At 36.3% G+C, this 13,753-nt stretch overlaps 1 protein-coding gene across 3 annotated transcripts in view; it reads left to right on the top strand.

The window, feature by feature from the left end:
* Positions 1–13,753, top strand: part of LOC129217675 (uncharacterized) — a 147,236-nt gene that overhangs the window by 40,834 nt on the left and 92,649 nt on the right. Inside the window, exon 1 of one of the 3 annotated variants that reach the window (XM_054852005.1) lies at positions 9,757–9,945. The exons of the other annotated variants lie outside the window; for them this stretch is intronic. The gene's annotated coding sequence lies outside the window, so the exon portion shown is untranslated. Of the gene's footprint in view, positions 1–9,756; positions 9,946–13,753 lie in introns of those variants that run through there. 3 annotated transcript variants of the gene reach the window in all.

Raw genomic sequence — 13,753 nt, 5'->3', positions numbered from 1 at the left:
TGGAACTGTAACGTCGGTACAAGCCAATTAGCGAGAAAATTCACCATACATTATTTGTAAATATACAGGCGAACCAAAAGACCTTTTAATTTTTCTATTACGGGCAAAGCCGTGCGGGTACCACTAGTTCTATATAAAGTAGCTTGTTGGTAAAGAAAATGGAAATAGGTAACAAAAAAGAACGCGTCATCTCTATATACGCGTCTCTGAGTTCTAAAAACTCGATGTATTGCAGTTGCCGTATGCGAAGTTGCACTCGGTCCGCCATTGTTTCAAATGTTTACTTGTAAAATGCGCATGCTCAGAAGCCAAACCAAGCCCTTAACCTTGCTTCCCGGAGTTTGGTTAGGTTTTCCAACCACGCCTGGTTTCGAAAACCTGTCGGCGCATAGTTGAAGTTAACGGTGAATACAGAAGAAGGGGATAACCCCAGGTTAAGCGCTTAACCGCGTAGTTCAGTTAATGGTGAATACAGCGGTAAAAGACCAAGACTTGAAAGGAATTTTGTGAGTGCTAACTAGCTGACTACGCAACTTTTGCGCACTATCTAAAATTGGATTTCGAAAAAAAAAAAAAAATCTGCTTTTTTCGGCCCACCCTAGTGTGCACCTCGAAGCGATTTTTAGAAAATTCGATGTGGTTCTTTTTCTATTTCAATTTTAAGAATATTTTCCCGGAGCAAAATTATCATAAGATGGACGAGTAAATTACGAAATTATCATGACGTGGAATGGGAGAGCGAATGAACGTAGCCAATTGGCGAGAAATTCGTCATCCGTTATTTGTAAATATACAGGTGAACCGAATGACCTTTTAATTTCCAACTACGGGCAAAGCCGTGCGCGTACCACTAGTAAAAAATAACGACCCACTACACCAAATCAACCTTATAGCGAGAAGTATTTGTCCCCCCCTCCCCACCCTTTTTTTTGAAGCCTGCAGTACTTTACTGTCATCCGAACTGAACTCTTCACCGAATGATTTGATTAACTTTTTTAGGAGGTTTTGCTGATTCGCACATCGCCAAAGCCCGCGATTTGGCGATATTTGAATCGGATTGCGGCAAAGACTGGACAATATAATTAAGTTATTGTGAACACCGTCGTCGTCAATATTTCAGTCTCACCAGGCGCAATACCCATAGCAGTGAAGACCCTCCGAGGGTAGAATTACGGTAACCGGGTCGCGGCGATAAATATTTCATTCTGGCAGCCCGCTACCTTACCTTGGCGACGAAGAAATTTCGGCAACCCTACACCAAAGCTTATTCGCTATTCGTTTGGCCAATCAACCATTTCAGAGTTCACAACACAAAATTGTAATTCAAATATTTTTATTTTAATTCCATAGATCAATGTTTTTAATTTCCTCAAAGGTGATTTCTTTCTGAAAACTGGCGACATAAATTTGGTTTCTTTAATTTTTAGATCTTAGAAACATTTTATAAAATTTTACATCGTGGAATGTTTGTTATTTTTAACTATTTTAATATATAGATTTAAAAACTAATTATTCATATTTTTGGATACTTTTTTGGAATGTGTTTGCAGTAAGTAATTTCCTTCGTGTTTTATTGTTCCATCTTCAATTTAAAATTTATTACTTATCGTGATAACTTATTCAGTCAGTTTGAATTAAAATTTTAGTTCTAACGTTCTCTGGATGGGTGATTTAACTTATTTAGTTGATCGTTTTAAGTTTTAATTGAACAGTAAATTTACTTGAGAGCTTTTTCTACTTATTGACGAACTATTTCAGACTAATGTCGTTTTCTATCCAACTTTTAATGTTGTTTAATTTGCTAGAAATGTATATTTCATCGTTATAAGAAAATCAAACATAAAAAGTGTAACATCATTTATGTCATGAACCTTTTCGTTTTATGCGTTTTATCATCCCACACCGAGTATGTTGACATCTTGAAAAAAAGTTACCTCTCACTTGTCTATTCTGCAAACTTAATTTTTAAATAAAAAAATTAATAAAGTTCTATAAAAAATTAGGCTTTATGATATATTTCTGCATATTTTGCTGTATTTTCATCATTTAAAAATGAAAAAAGAATTTTATTACTTTTTTTTGCTTCTTTACGATTATAGTCGGAGAAAGAAAAAGATTAATGAACAGTTCTAGTTACCAAGGCGATATTTTGAGCCATCCGAAGCTCCACCCCTTTTCTTTGGGTGTCTCTCATTGGAAGATTTCCTTTGTTTGCAATGTAGTACTTTGTTTACATTGAGTCACAGGTGCCAAATTTGGCTGTTTTTCAAAAAATACGCCAACGCGACCCGGTTACCGTAATTCTACCCCTCCGAGTCATGGCACCGAACCTCTATGAGGGGGACAGCGTAGCAGGGGACAGGTTGTTTTTCTTGCGGTGACACTGCGCGGACAGAAAAACAACTTTTACAGAATTCACCGTGTTTTGTTAAGGAATTAGACGCAAGGGGCTTGGCGACAAGAGTGGTTGAACAGTTGTCTACATTTGATGACAGAATCATTCATCTTCTTTACTAATAATAAAGCTTAAAGTCTCTCTGTCAGGATGTCTGGATGTCTAGATCTCTGTGACGCGCAAAGCGCGTAGACCGTTCGGCCGATTTTCATGAAATTTGGCACAAAGTTAGTTTGTAGCATGGGGGTGTGCACCTCGAAGCGATTTTTCGAAAATTCGATGTGGTTCTTTTTCTATTTCAATCTCAAGAACAAAATTATCATAAGATTGACGAGTAAATTACGAAATTATCATAACGTGGAACCGTAAGATGGTACAAGCCAATTGGCGAGAAAATTCACCACACATTATTTGTAAATATACAGGCGAACCAAAAGACCTTTTCATTTTTCTATTACGAGCAATGCCGTGAGGGTACCACTAGTTATACATAAATGGCTACTTCAGTGTGTATGTATGTATGTCCGGGGTAGTCTTCAAAACTACTGGATCGATTTCAACCATTTTTTCACCATAGATAGCTACATTAGCAGGGAGCAACATAATCGATAATTTATTCCTAAAAAAACTTAGTTTAAAAACGTTATGATGGAAAACGGCAAATGTCATGTCATTTCTCCATTGAATGATTAAATATAAAACCCATTGTTACAAAAATTCGTTGCCATACAACAGCAATATTAAAAAGTAATCATAATGAAAATTTTGAATCAAGGCTTCTCCGGTGCAAACATGAGTTTAAAGTCATTTAACCATTTGGAAACTCTACTTTTTGCACACTTAGGGAAACATAGTAGAGAGCTTTTAATTTTTTATTTTTATGTGTGTGTACTATTTAATTAAATAAAGCGCACGGTGTTTTTAGTGATCTTTGCTTTTGTTAGTTCATATTTTGGAAATTCTTCAAATTTTTATATGCTTCAGTTCGTGCTTTCGTTTCTAACTGAATATTTGAACCGCTATTTGACTTTTATGAGTAAGGAAGAAGCTCGATTTTCAATCACGTCAGAGCGGTGTGTTTTGACTTCTTTCAGTTAAAACAGGAAACGAAAGAAAGCAGCGATTGTTTCTCACAATTATTACTGACCCAGGCAACGCCGGGTATTTTTGCTAGCATAAAAGACGGGAAGATTTTATGGAATACTCCTAGCTCGTGGTACGAAATTTTCTAGGTTGCTTAGCTTGCATAAGTAAAAACGAGGGACAAGCGAAAACAGTTGATAGTTAAGAACCAGCGATTCTATCCGATAGTATTGTTACTGTTAACCTTAAACGTTTGTAAATAATTTGTCTCGGTTAATAAGTATAGTAAAGCCATTGAATTATTAAACTGTTTCAAAGAGCCGGTTATCGCACTTGCACGCACCATAGATACATACACCCGCGTGCGTGTGTGCATGTGTGAGCATTGTGTGCACACATTTAAATGATATGAAGGATTTTCTAAACACATTTACCTTTTTCATTTTATTAACAATTTTTACATTGTCGTTATTTTATTAATATAACTAGTATTATCCGCACGGCTTTGCCCGTAGTAGAAAAATTAAAAGGTCTTTTGGCTCGCCTGTATATTTACAAATAATGTGTGGCGAATTTTCTCTCCAGTTGGCTTGTACCCATGTTACGGTTCCACGTTATGATCATTTCGTATCTCGCCGACTTGTGCCCATGTTACGGTTTTACGTTATGATAATTTCGTAATTTACTCGTCCATCTTATGATATTTTTGTTCTTAAAATCGGAATAGAAAAAGAACCATATCGAATTTTTGAAAAATCGCACACCCACATGCTACAAACTAACTTTGTTCCAAATTTCATGAAAATCGGCCGAGCGGTCTAGGCGCTATGCGCGTCACAGAGATCCAGACATCCTCCGGACATCCAGACATCCTCCTGAAATCCAGACATCCTCCTGACATCCAGACAGAGAGACTTTCAGCTTTATTATTAGTAAAGATTAGTTTATGCGGATATAGCTCGAGAACAAGGTTAGAGTTCCAAGATGCTGACTTCTCCGAATGAGCCATTGCAGAAAAATGTCATTTTCGTTGCCCAAGGAATAACACAAGGGTTTGAGAGTGAAGTAAAACTGCAAGGGTGTTGTCCCTTCAATGTCAATTTCCCCGCCACATCCAGTTTTTTCGTTATGCGAGCTCACGATTCGCTGGAATCCTTTTCTGTTAAAAATAATTCCTAGTTTGACGCGTTCAGCCTAATGACTGACGGAGGTATGCTTCATGAATCGAAAACGAAAGCGTCTTCACCTTCAAAAAGCTCGTCATCCGGTTTGTGTCGTCACTTCCTTTCCCTGTTTGCAGTCGGCCATTCATTAAAAACCTCTTCTTCCGACGAGTCAGTCACCTTTATCTGCCATTGAATGCATTTCCGAGTCACACCTTCTTCCTGATAAAAAAAAGGGGATTAATTTATTCTTTCATCTGGTTCATTAGGAGTGACCACTCAGGAACGTGGAAATTGTCTGCGTGAGAGGAGGGGGGGGGGAGTTGAAAGTGTCGGCTCATTCTATGTGAATTGTTTTCGTTTGTTTTAACGCGTTTTTCATTCAAGGGATGTTTTTAGCTTCTGCAGCATTATAGGTTTTTACTTCCTTTTACAAAAAGGGAAGTATTGTGTTCGCGAAAAAATTTTCACTCAAAAATCGGCCTCTATTTCTATTTTGCTCACCCCCGAATGAATGTTGAGTTTTTTTTTCGACCTGACCACACATGGATATATGCCTAGGAACGTACAGACACCCAAAATATCCATTTTGACGACCCCCGAGTTAATTACAACGAATTTTCTTGTGACGTCCGTATGTACGTATGTATGTGCGTATGTGTGTATGTATCTCGCATAACTCAAAAACGGCATATCCTAGAAAGTTGAAATTTGGCACGTAGACTCCTAGTGGGGTCTAGTTGTACACCTTCTCTTTTGGTTGCATTCGGATGTTTCTAAGGGGATCTTTTGCCCCTTTTTTGGGGGAAATCATTGTTAATTTCGATGTAAACTCAAGTGGTGTTATCATTTGTCGGACACTTGGCGATAGATCGCCAGTCTTTTGGTCGCCAAGTTTTGTCGCCAACTTGGCGACAAATTTAGCGATTTTTTTTTTAAAAATTTGGTTTCACTTAGGCCACTGTTGGTGATATTTAGAGAGTAACCAATTGAATCTCATTAAAACTGCCAAAAATGTGGAAATGACATTAAATTGGAGTAAAAGGGAGTCATGTGATGCACACATCAGCTCGTTATCTTCTGCAGCATTATGGGTTTTTTCTGACAGACCTTCTTAGCGAACTTTTCTCTCAAAAAACATTGAACGGAAAGAGAAAAATTCTGTGAAAAGAAGCACAGAAGCTTAGAGGAAATTTCAATGTTCCGTATAAATGTTGCAATTAGCTAAAAAGAACTATGAAATAAATAAATTCAATAAATATCAAAAAACGGAAAGTATAGACTTATGAAAGGGGAATTAGGTGTCTATTAACCTGCACCCCGATCCTAAACAACTTTCGAGTCACCTATTTCAAAGTTTCATTGTAGCAAAAAAAAAAAAAAAAAAAGGTTCGAAAATGCCAGTACATGTCCTTCACGTGTTGTATTTTTGGATGCGAACAATGTTTTGTTCAGTTTTTAATAGTTCCAACTTACATTTGTAAAAAGAAAACAACTACTTAGTTTAGGAAAACACAGCACTTTTCGAATGTAAAAAGTAAAAAATTGCATGATACGCCGATTTTGTTCTTAACTTTTACGAAAAAAACAAAAAAATAATATTTAAAAAAAAATAGATTTTTTACAACAAATGAGAAAAAAAAATGGAGGTAAAAAACTTAAATACTCTCAGAAACGAAATAATATCAAGAAATACATGAAATACACCGCCAGCTCAGCCAATTCCAGCCGAGGACTGTAGTTTCATGCTTATTAGCACTCATCAGCCCGGCATAGGAGTGACTGAGCTGGAGGTGGAAAACTTCTTAAGGAAGCCAAGAGTGCCAAACAAACTGGTAGCTAATACAGAATTAGCAATGACCAGACGAGTAACCGAAACAATGGTTCGGTTCAACTCGAATTTTGAAGGCAAAGGCTGTAAGTTACCGCCCTATAGTATACAAAATATCAAACCCTTTAAATAAGAATAAATAGTGGATAAAACCGTTAAAATAAATAAATAAGAAGAAAAAATTAAAACTTGAAGCCAAAAGGGGTGGCTCTAGTCAAAAGGGCCCTACAAATTGTCTTTCAGGGGACCAAACTCTATAGGCTTGGAATGATAATAACAGTTTTAGTTGCAACGTTTTTTATTCAGTCACCACGTGACGAGTGGTAATGGTGAATCTAGATCTTTAGGGTCATAGGCGGCTGGTGTACCCAAAAAAGGGAGGGAGGTCAAAATAAGTGAGGGGGATAAGGGGATAGTGCTCTTGGAACTTTTAAAAGTAAAACTGAGCTATATTATTGGGTTTTAACCATTACTGATTAAAAAACCTTTAAAGTATGGAACATGGCCTAAAAAATGAGGAAGGATGGCTACCGTAAACTTCCCGTCCTTATTCAAAGTTCCTTATGAAACAACACGAGAAAAAATCATTTATTTGTAATTTTTCGTTTCATTTTCGTGAAGTAAATGAGTCCACCCCGTAAAAAGCCACTTTTGAATCCATAATTAATTTTAAACTCTAAAAGATGAGGACACGAGGTTTCTTTACTTTTGAAAGGGTGGTTACTTTTTGAAGAGGGGGGGGGGCAAAGGGGAAACTGCCCCCTTGCCACTCCCCCCCATGGGCCCTTAGATCATTGAGAAATAGATAAAGCAAGTGGGAGTGGTTGTTGAGGCAGGAATCTTTGCGGGGGAAAGTGAGGGGAGACCACGTGACTGCGATTTTTCACGGAAGACGTTTCGCCAAAGCTACACTAAATCTCGTAGGGATTCGAATAGTCGTCGATTTTAATTTTTTACATTCTGCCTAAAATGTTTTGGCGCATTTTTTTTCTGTCATCCGCAAACGCATAGTTTCCTGATTCATTAATAAGTTTTTTGAGCAGTCACGATTGCTTATTGCTTTCATTTGACTTTTTTGATGTCCTATGATTTTATTTTCTCGCCAGCACCCTCTGCAGCATCACCGTCCACCGGCTCCTCACGATGCTGCTCCTATAGCGAAAACCGTCTCCAGGTTGCGTCCATGTCCTACACTTACACGCATACATACACGCACCTACACATATATACATGCACACACATATAATACACCTACACACACTCAAACACATATACATACACACACATACAATACACCTACACACACTCAAACACATACACACACACGCATACATACAGACACCTATACATACACACAACTACCCACACACTCATGTGTGGACACAGACACAAACTTATATGCCTACACACATACATATCCCTTCCCACACACAAACACTCATAACACACAACTACCCACACACTCATACCTGCACGCAGACACAAACACACATGCCTACACATACACACACCCCTACACACAAACACATATATCCCACACACACACACACTTGTGATTGCAAAAAACATAATTTGAATTCAAGATGTCAAAATTCAAATTAATTTTGCTCCCCCCCCCCAATTTCTGCAGTAAGTTTTTGATCATGCCGATTTAAAAATGGCTCTAAAAGTTGCTCTCATTGAGAAATAGAGTTAGTATTTCACACACGTTTTCGAAACAAAGTAAATAGCAGCAAAGTAGAGTTCTTTACAATGAATGGAAATTTCTTTATTCTTTTTCTTTTTATAGCGCAAGATAGTTTTTTTTTTTACTGATTCATTTACTATTCCATGCCAACTAGAAATGAATAAAATATTAAATTTGTGAAAAATGATGATAAAATTTTTAAATGGTACTGCATTTCAAACTATTTCTTAGCCTATCTTCCCCGTAAAAGTTTTTTTCCCTTTAACCCCTTCAGACCTGGTGTCCGGTATACATGAATACCACTTTAAACAGCTGCTAATCATTTAATAATTGATTTAATTAGTTGATTTTTTGTAGTTGACTCTTTACATTCTGCTTATTATAATCTGTGAAATAATTTTTCGTTTTGGGATCGACAACACTGACTTATAAGGATTGAGAGATAGAGACTGGCTCATTTTTCCAACCATGGATTTTCATCTGAAAAGCGAGGTTTTTTTCCTTTTTTTTAAAAAAAATATATAATCTTTCATTAATCGTTTCAAACGCTTATATTATGTTTTATAACTGTTTGTAGAACAACAATAAAACATAAAATTGTTTGTATAAAGAAGTTTGTTCGGTATTTTATCGTTTTTGTATATGAAATATTGATTTCAAAAATATAAGTCCAGAATATTGGACGTGCCATAACTCTTTTAATTTTTCTCCTACAAACTCAAAATTTTGTCTATAAAATACCCTTTACCATAGTACACTGTGTACCAAATATCAACATTTTTGGTCCAATATTTCATAATTCCGACTAAAGGGGTTAAGAAAATATATGTAACTAGCTGTACCCGACGCGCATTGCTACGCCAACAAAAAAATACATCATTATACTGATTTTCATGACAATCGGTCGAACGGGGCAGAAGTTGCTACTCTGCAGTGCCACCTGGTGGCAAGTGGCTTCAATGAGCCTATGATGCACCTTCTCCGTGGGAAAATACATATATATAGCCATTTTCATAATAATCGGTCCAGGTATCCAGTGACTCTACTCAAATTTTGTACTCACGCAGTTTGCGAGATCAATCCATCGCTAAAAATATCAAATAGAAAAGATTTTAAATCCCTCCGTTGCATGAAAAGCCATAAAACAATAAAGAAAGAATTTATTTGTTCAAACTCAAGAAAAATGCTAACTTCTTATCAATGAGATCTTTCACGCGAATTTATTTTATTCGTATTTATCCAATGGGTTGCGACTTAAATTGGAATAAAAAAGGAACGGATTTGTTTCGAACTGGTCTATAAACATTCCCAGTACCAAAAATATTTTACGGTGAAAGTTTCAGCCAAATCTGCCGGGTAGTTTTTGAGTTCATGGATGACATACAGACAAACATTCATTTATATATATATAGATGAATAAAGATTTTATCTATTGAAAAAACAACCTCAAAAACACAGAGAAAATTTTCAAAAATAAATAAATTAAATGCTGAAAAAAAAAAGTTTCAAGTGGTGGCTCATGGTCTAAGCCTGTGGTTAAGGTCGATTCTGCAAACGATCGAGGTTTCATTTCCCATCGTGTGGCCTGATGCTCTGAAGTGAACCTCTGGAGCTGCCATCAACAGTGACACGTGCGCGCGTCCTGTGCGTGGAGGAGGGAAGTAGAGTCGTTCTGCGAGTGGCCGAATCAGTTGGTCGGAAAGGCGCGAATCGAACACAGGATGGTGATGAGATCAGAGCCCATCCAGTGCTGACCGAAACACGTGCGACGGAGGGTCCGCAGCGAGTGAGTGCCTCTCTCATTGTTTCTTTTTTGCTTTTCTCGCGTGATGTGGTCTTCTATTTTGTGTTACGTCCCCCCCCCCCCAGGGCCTGATTAACGCACGGTCTGGCGGGTCCGTGGACCTGGGCACCACAAATTTAGGGCACTAAAATAGCCTAAATTAACTTAATTCCTTCCTTTTCAGCTTTGAAAAGAATCAAAAATCGTTTGAGAAGTTGCGTTTCTCAGGATAATTTACAGGCGTTCTTCTTATCGACCATTGAAAATACTGTGACATCAAAATTAGATTTCGATGATGTGATTGACACATTTGCCTCTGTTAAAGCCAGAAAGAAGCCTTTTTAAAGTTTAATGTCAGAATTAGTATTTTTTTTTTGCTATTTTTGCAGTTTAAATTGTTTTTGAATTCATTTTCACCTTGAGGTAAGGCAATTTCAACTATGATTAGTATGGGGACTATCAAATGTTTGGTATTCAAATCCCAGGTTTCTGTAGTAATGCGTAGGTTTCTAGTGCATTAGGTTTCTAGTACAAAACATTGACTTTGAAATTGTGCTGATTTTCTCATTTGAGGGCACAAATTTTTACTCAGGATCTGGGCACCAGTTTGTTTTGATCGGGCTCTGGTCCCCCCCCCCCCCTCTTTCGGTCGCTTTGTTTTACAACAAAATTTTGTTTGATCGTTGTTGCTGCGATTTGGTGGAAATGATCAGGGTCCGACTAATCTATGAAATTAGGGGAAGCTCTACCTCATTTTGAGCCCCCCTCCCCCACACTTTTTGTTTAGGAAAATTTTTCTAAACATTCTATGCACATTGATACAACATTGACTTATGCTAAGTGGCACCGCAGAATTCAGACTTAAGTTTATTACACCCTTCCGACTGACAGAAATTTTGTTTATGACATACTAGCTGCGTTGCCCGGATTTGCCAGGTCCACCTTGAAAAAAAAAAAAAAAGTGTCAAGTGACGTATATTCAACAATTAGGCGTAAAAAATAAATAAAAAAAAACATCATGATTTCCCTTCCAAACAATGACGACAGATATTAAAATACTTTTAAGAAATTAAATCCAGAAAGATGGATTTAAAATGCGTAACCATGGAAACACAAAATAAAATAAGTTTAAGGAATTCAAATGCGAAAGAAAATGGTTCACAATTAGAATGGAATCGAGATTTCTTAAACTTGATTTAAAAAGGCTTGTCACTTTTTTTCCTTTCGAGATAAAAGCTTATTTTTTCGTCCTAAGGTCGAGTTAGATCTGAAGTAAAAAAGGTCGCTTTTTTCAATAGCGTCAAAAAGAAAGCTGTGGGACAATTCCTTCACTTTTTATTGAGGTATTTATTGAGAAAAGTAGTGCTGAAATTTCAGCTAAGCGTAAAAAAATTCGAGCTAAAAACGCAAATAATTCCCGCTGTAATAAAGTTAGAGCATTGAAACAAATTGCGTAGAACGTGGAAAATTCTACCCTTTCCAACGATATATAATATTATTGTTTGCGAGTAATTTTCACCCCCATATTCGGGAATTTATGTGAAAATTGGACCTAAATTGGAATAAAAAGAGAACTATTCATCGAATTGTTTTCGAACTGGTCTGCAAACCTTCTCAGGACTTAAAGGAACAAACTGAAAATTTCAGCAAAATCGGCCGGGTAGTTCTCGAGTTTTGAGAATTCAAACACACAGACGCTTTTTGGACACTTCATTTTATACTATGTAGAAGTGTTGCACTTGAATTCTCAGTAAACTTGGGTAGTAATTTTGAATCATGTTTGTCATTTCACAAAGGAAATTAAATGTCATAAAAGTACATTGTAACACATTTAAATCAAATTCTACATTAAAAAATTTAGCTTGTAGCTACATTTTATCCCATGTGTTCACACTTTCAATGATTTAACTCTTTCAAATATTTTTCTTTGCATGTTCAAATGTTTGAAATCTCTTTAAATGTGTTCTCACTTTCAATAATTCAATTGTTTCAAATATTTTTCTTAGCAAGTTCAAATGTTTGAAATCTCTTTAAAAAATGCAGTTAGAAGCAGAAACTGGAAAAATTTTTAAGTGCAGTTTTACAGTGATATTTGGGCCTCCTAATAATCCTGGAAAACTCAAGCTTAACGAGCCTTTTAGGTAATCAGGCCTTGGAAATGAGCTAACCAATCGCATCCAATCAGGGCCCGATTAAAATATCGGGGGATCCAAGGCCAAACGCTTTGTTACAAGGCTCCCTTGCATTCAAAACTTACGATTATCGTCATTTGGGGATCCATGGCCTAATTGGGCTATTCAGAGTTTAAATTAAAGTCATATTTTGGCGCAATGTTTTGAATGCCTGTAACTTTTGAGAGCCCCTGGAGCTAGGGGACCCCTACAGGGTTCGTACGCTCCTTCAAAACTCCTCCAATACTCCTTTATTTATGAAATTTTTTTGAAAGGCCCTTCACACTCCTTCATTTTGGTTTGAACTCCTTCAAAACTAGTTCTTTTTCAGTTCAAGACTGCGTAATCTTCCTCTATAACAGAAACGTTAAAATACTTCGATCGACAACTAACTTGTCACAAAGGCGATTTTAATGTAGTCATTTCGTGCATCTATTTTTTTCATAAAGATGTGAGTTACAAATTGATCATAGTTAATTCATAAAAGTTGAAGGTGAGAATTTTATTAGAAGACTAAGACATTTCATAAGTGAAGTAAGACATGCTTAAATGGTGTTTGGCTATTTTTTTCAAGTTTGATGATTATTGCTTTTCCCTCCACCACACTCTCAGCAGCAAAAGTCAGGTTGTCTAATCATTATTTAAATATTTAAAATACATAAGTAGATAAACTATATTAAGTGATTGGTCAAAAAAAAAAAAACAATTGTTTAGTTAATTGCAGTTATGATATTGTAAAATGGGTCATCCACAAGTGATGTCATGCCTTGAGGAGGAGACTGACTCATGAAATGGTGACCAGGGGAAGAGAGAAGGTGAGAAAAAGTGACATCACACACTTATTGTAACAATATGTTCGTAAAAAATGAGGTGACAAGAAGAGGAGTTTGGGGTGAAGTGTGACACTTTGTAATAAAGAGTGCAGATGGTCAAATATATTGAAAAAAAGTGTGACACTCCATTAGTACTCCTTCAAAATCTCATTTTACTCCTTCAAAACTCCTCCAAGACTCCTTCATTTTATGTCTGAAACTGAGCACGAACCCTGCCCTAGGTAACGGACCTTATGGTGAATCAGGCCCTAATCTTGATTGCTTAGCAAAATAAAGACTTGCAATAAGAGAGGGACATCTCTCTGTGTAAAGACAATGAATGATCAAATCAATGGAATGAATTTGCATAAATGTTGCATATTGGCAAAGATGTTATCTGCTGGTGGCAGTGTTTTTCTAACTATTGATTTCCGGCAAATTTTTGATTTATAGTCAGTAGACATTAGGAAGTTTGTGAATGTGGGAAGTAGTTTTGTAGAGATTTTTCACATTATATTACAGATTTCTGAAAGATATACTTGAGTTCTATCGGATTTTACCGAAAATTTGACATGTATTTAAAAATTTTTTAAATTAAATGGTCACAGTACCTTTCAACCATTTTTTTTTCAATTTAAGTAAATTTTATATTTCTTTGAAATCATAACATGCATACTTGTTTCGTAATCAATAATTTACTTTCAAAATGAAAAATTATTGCCTACTTTTTTTAAAAATTAAAAAAATGAGGAAAATTTCAATTTTGTAAAATCCCTAAGGCTTTTTTTATTTTTGCACTCATTTAAAAAAAGTTTTTTGATAAACGAT

This window comes from Uloborus diversus, chromosome 2, assembly GCF_026930045.1.
Source record: "Uloborus diversus isolate 005 chromosome 2, Udiv.v.3.1, whole genome shotgun sequence".
Lineage (NCBI taxonomy): Eukaryota > Metazoa > Arthropoda > Arachnida > Araneae > Uloboridae > Uloborus > Uloborus diversus.
This window is presented reverse-complemented; position numbering and strand designations above follow the sequence as displayed.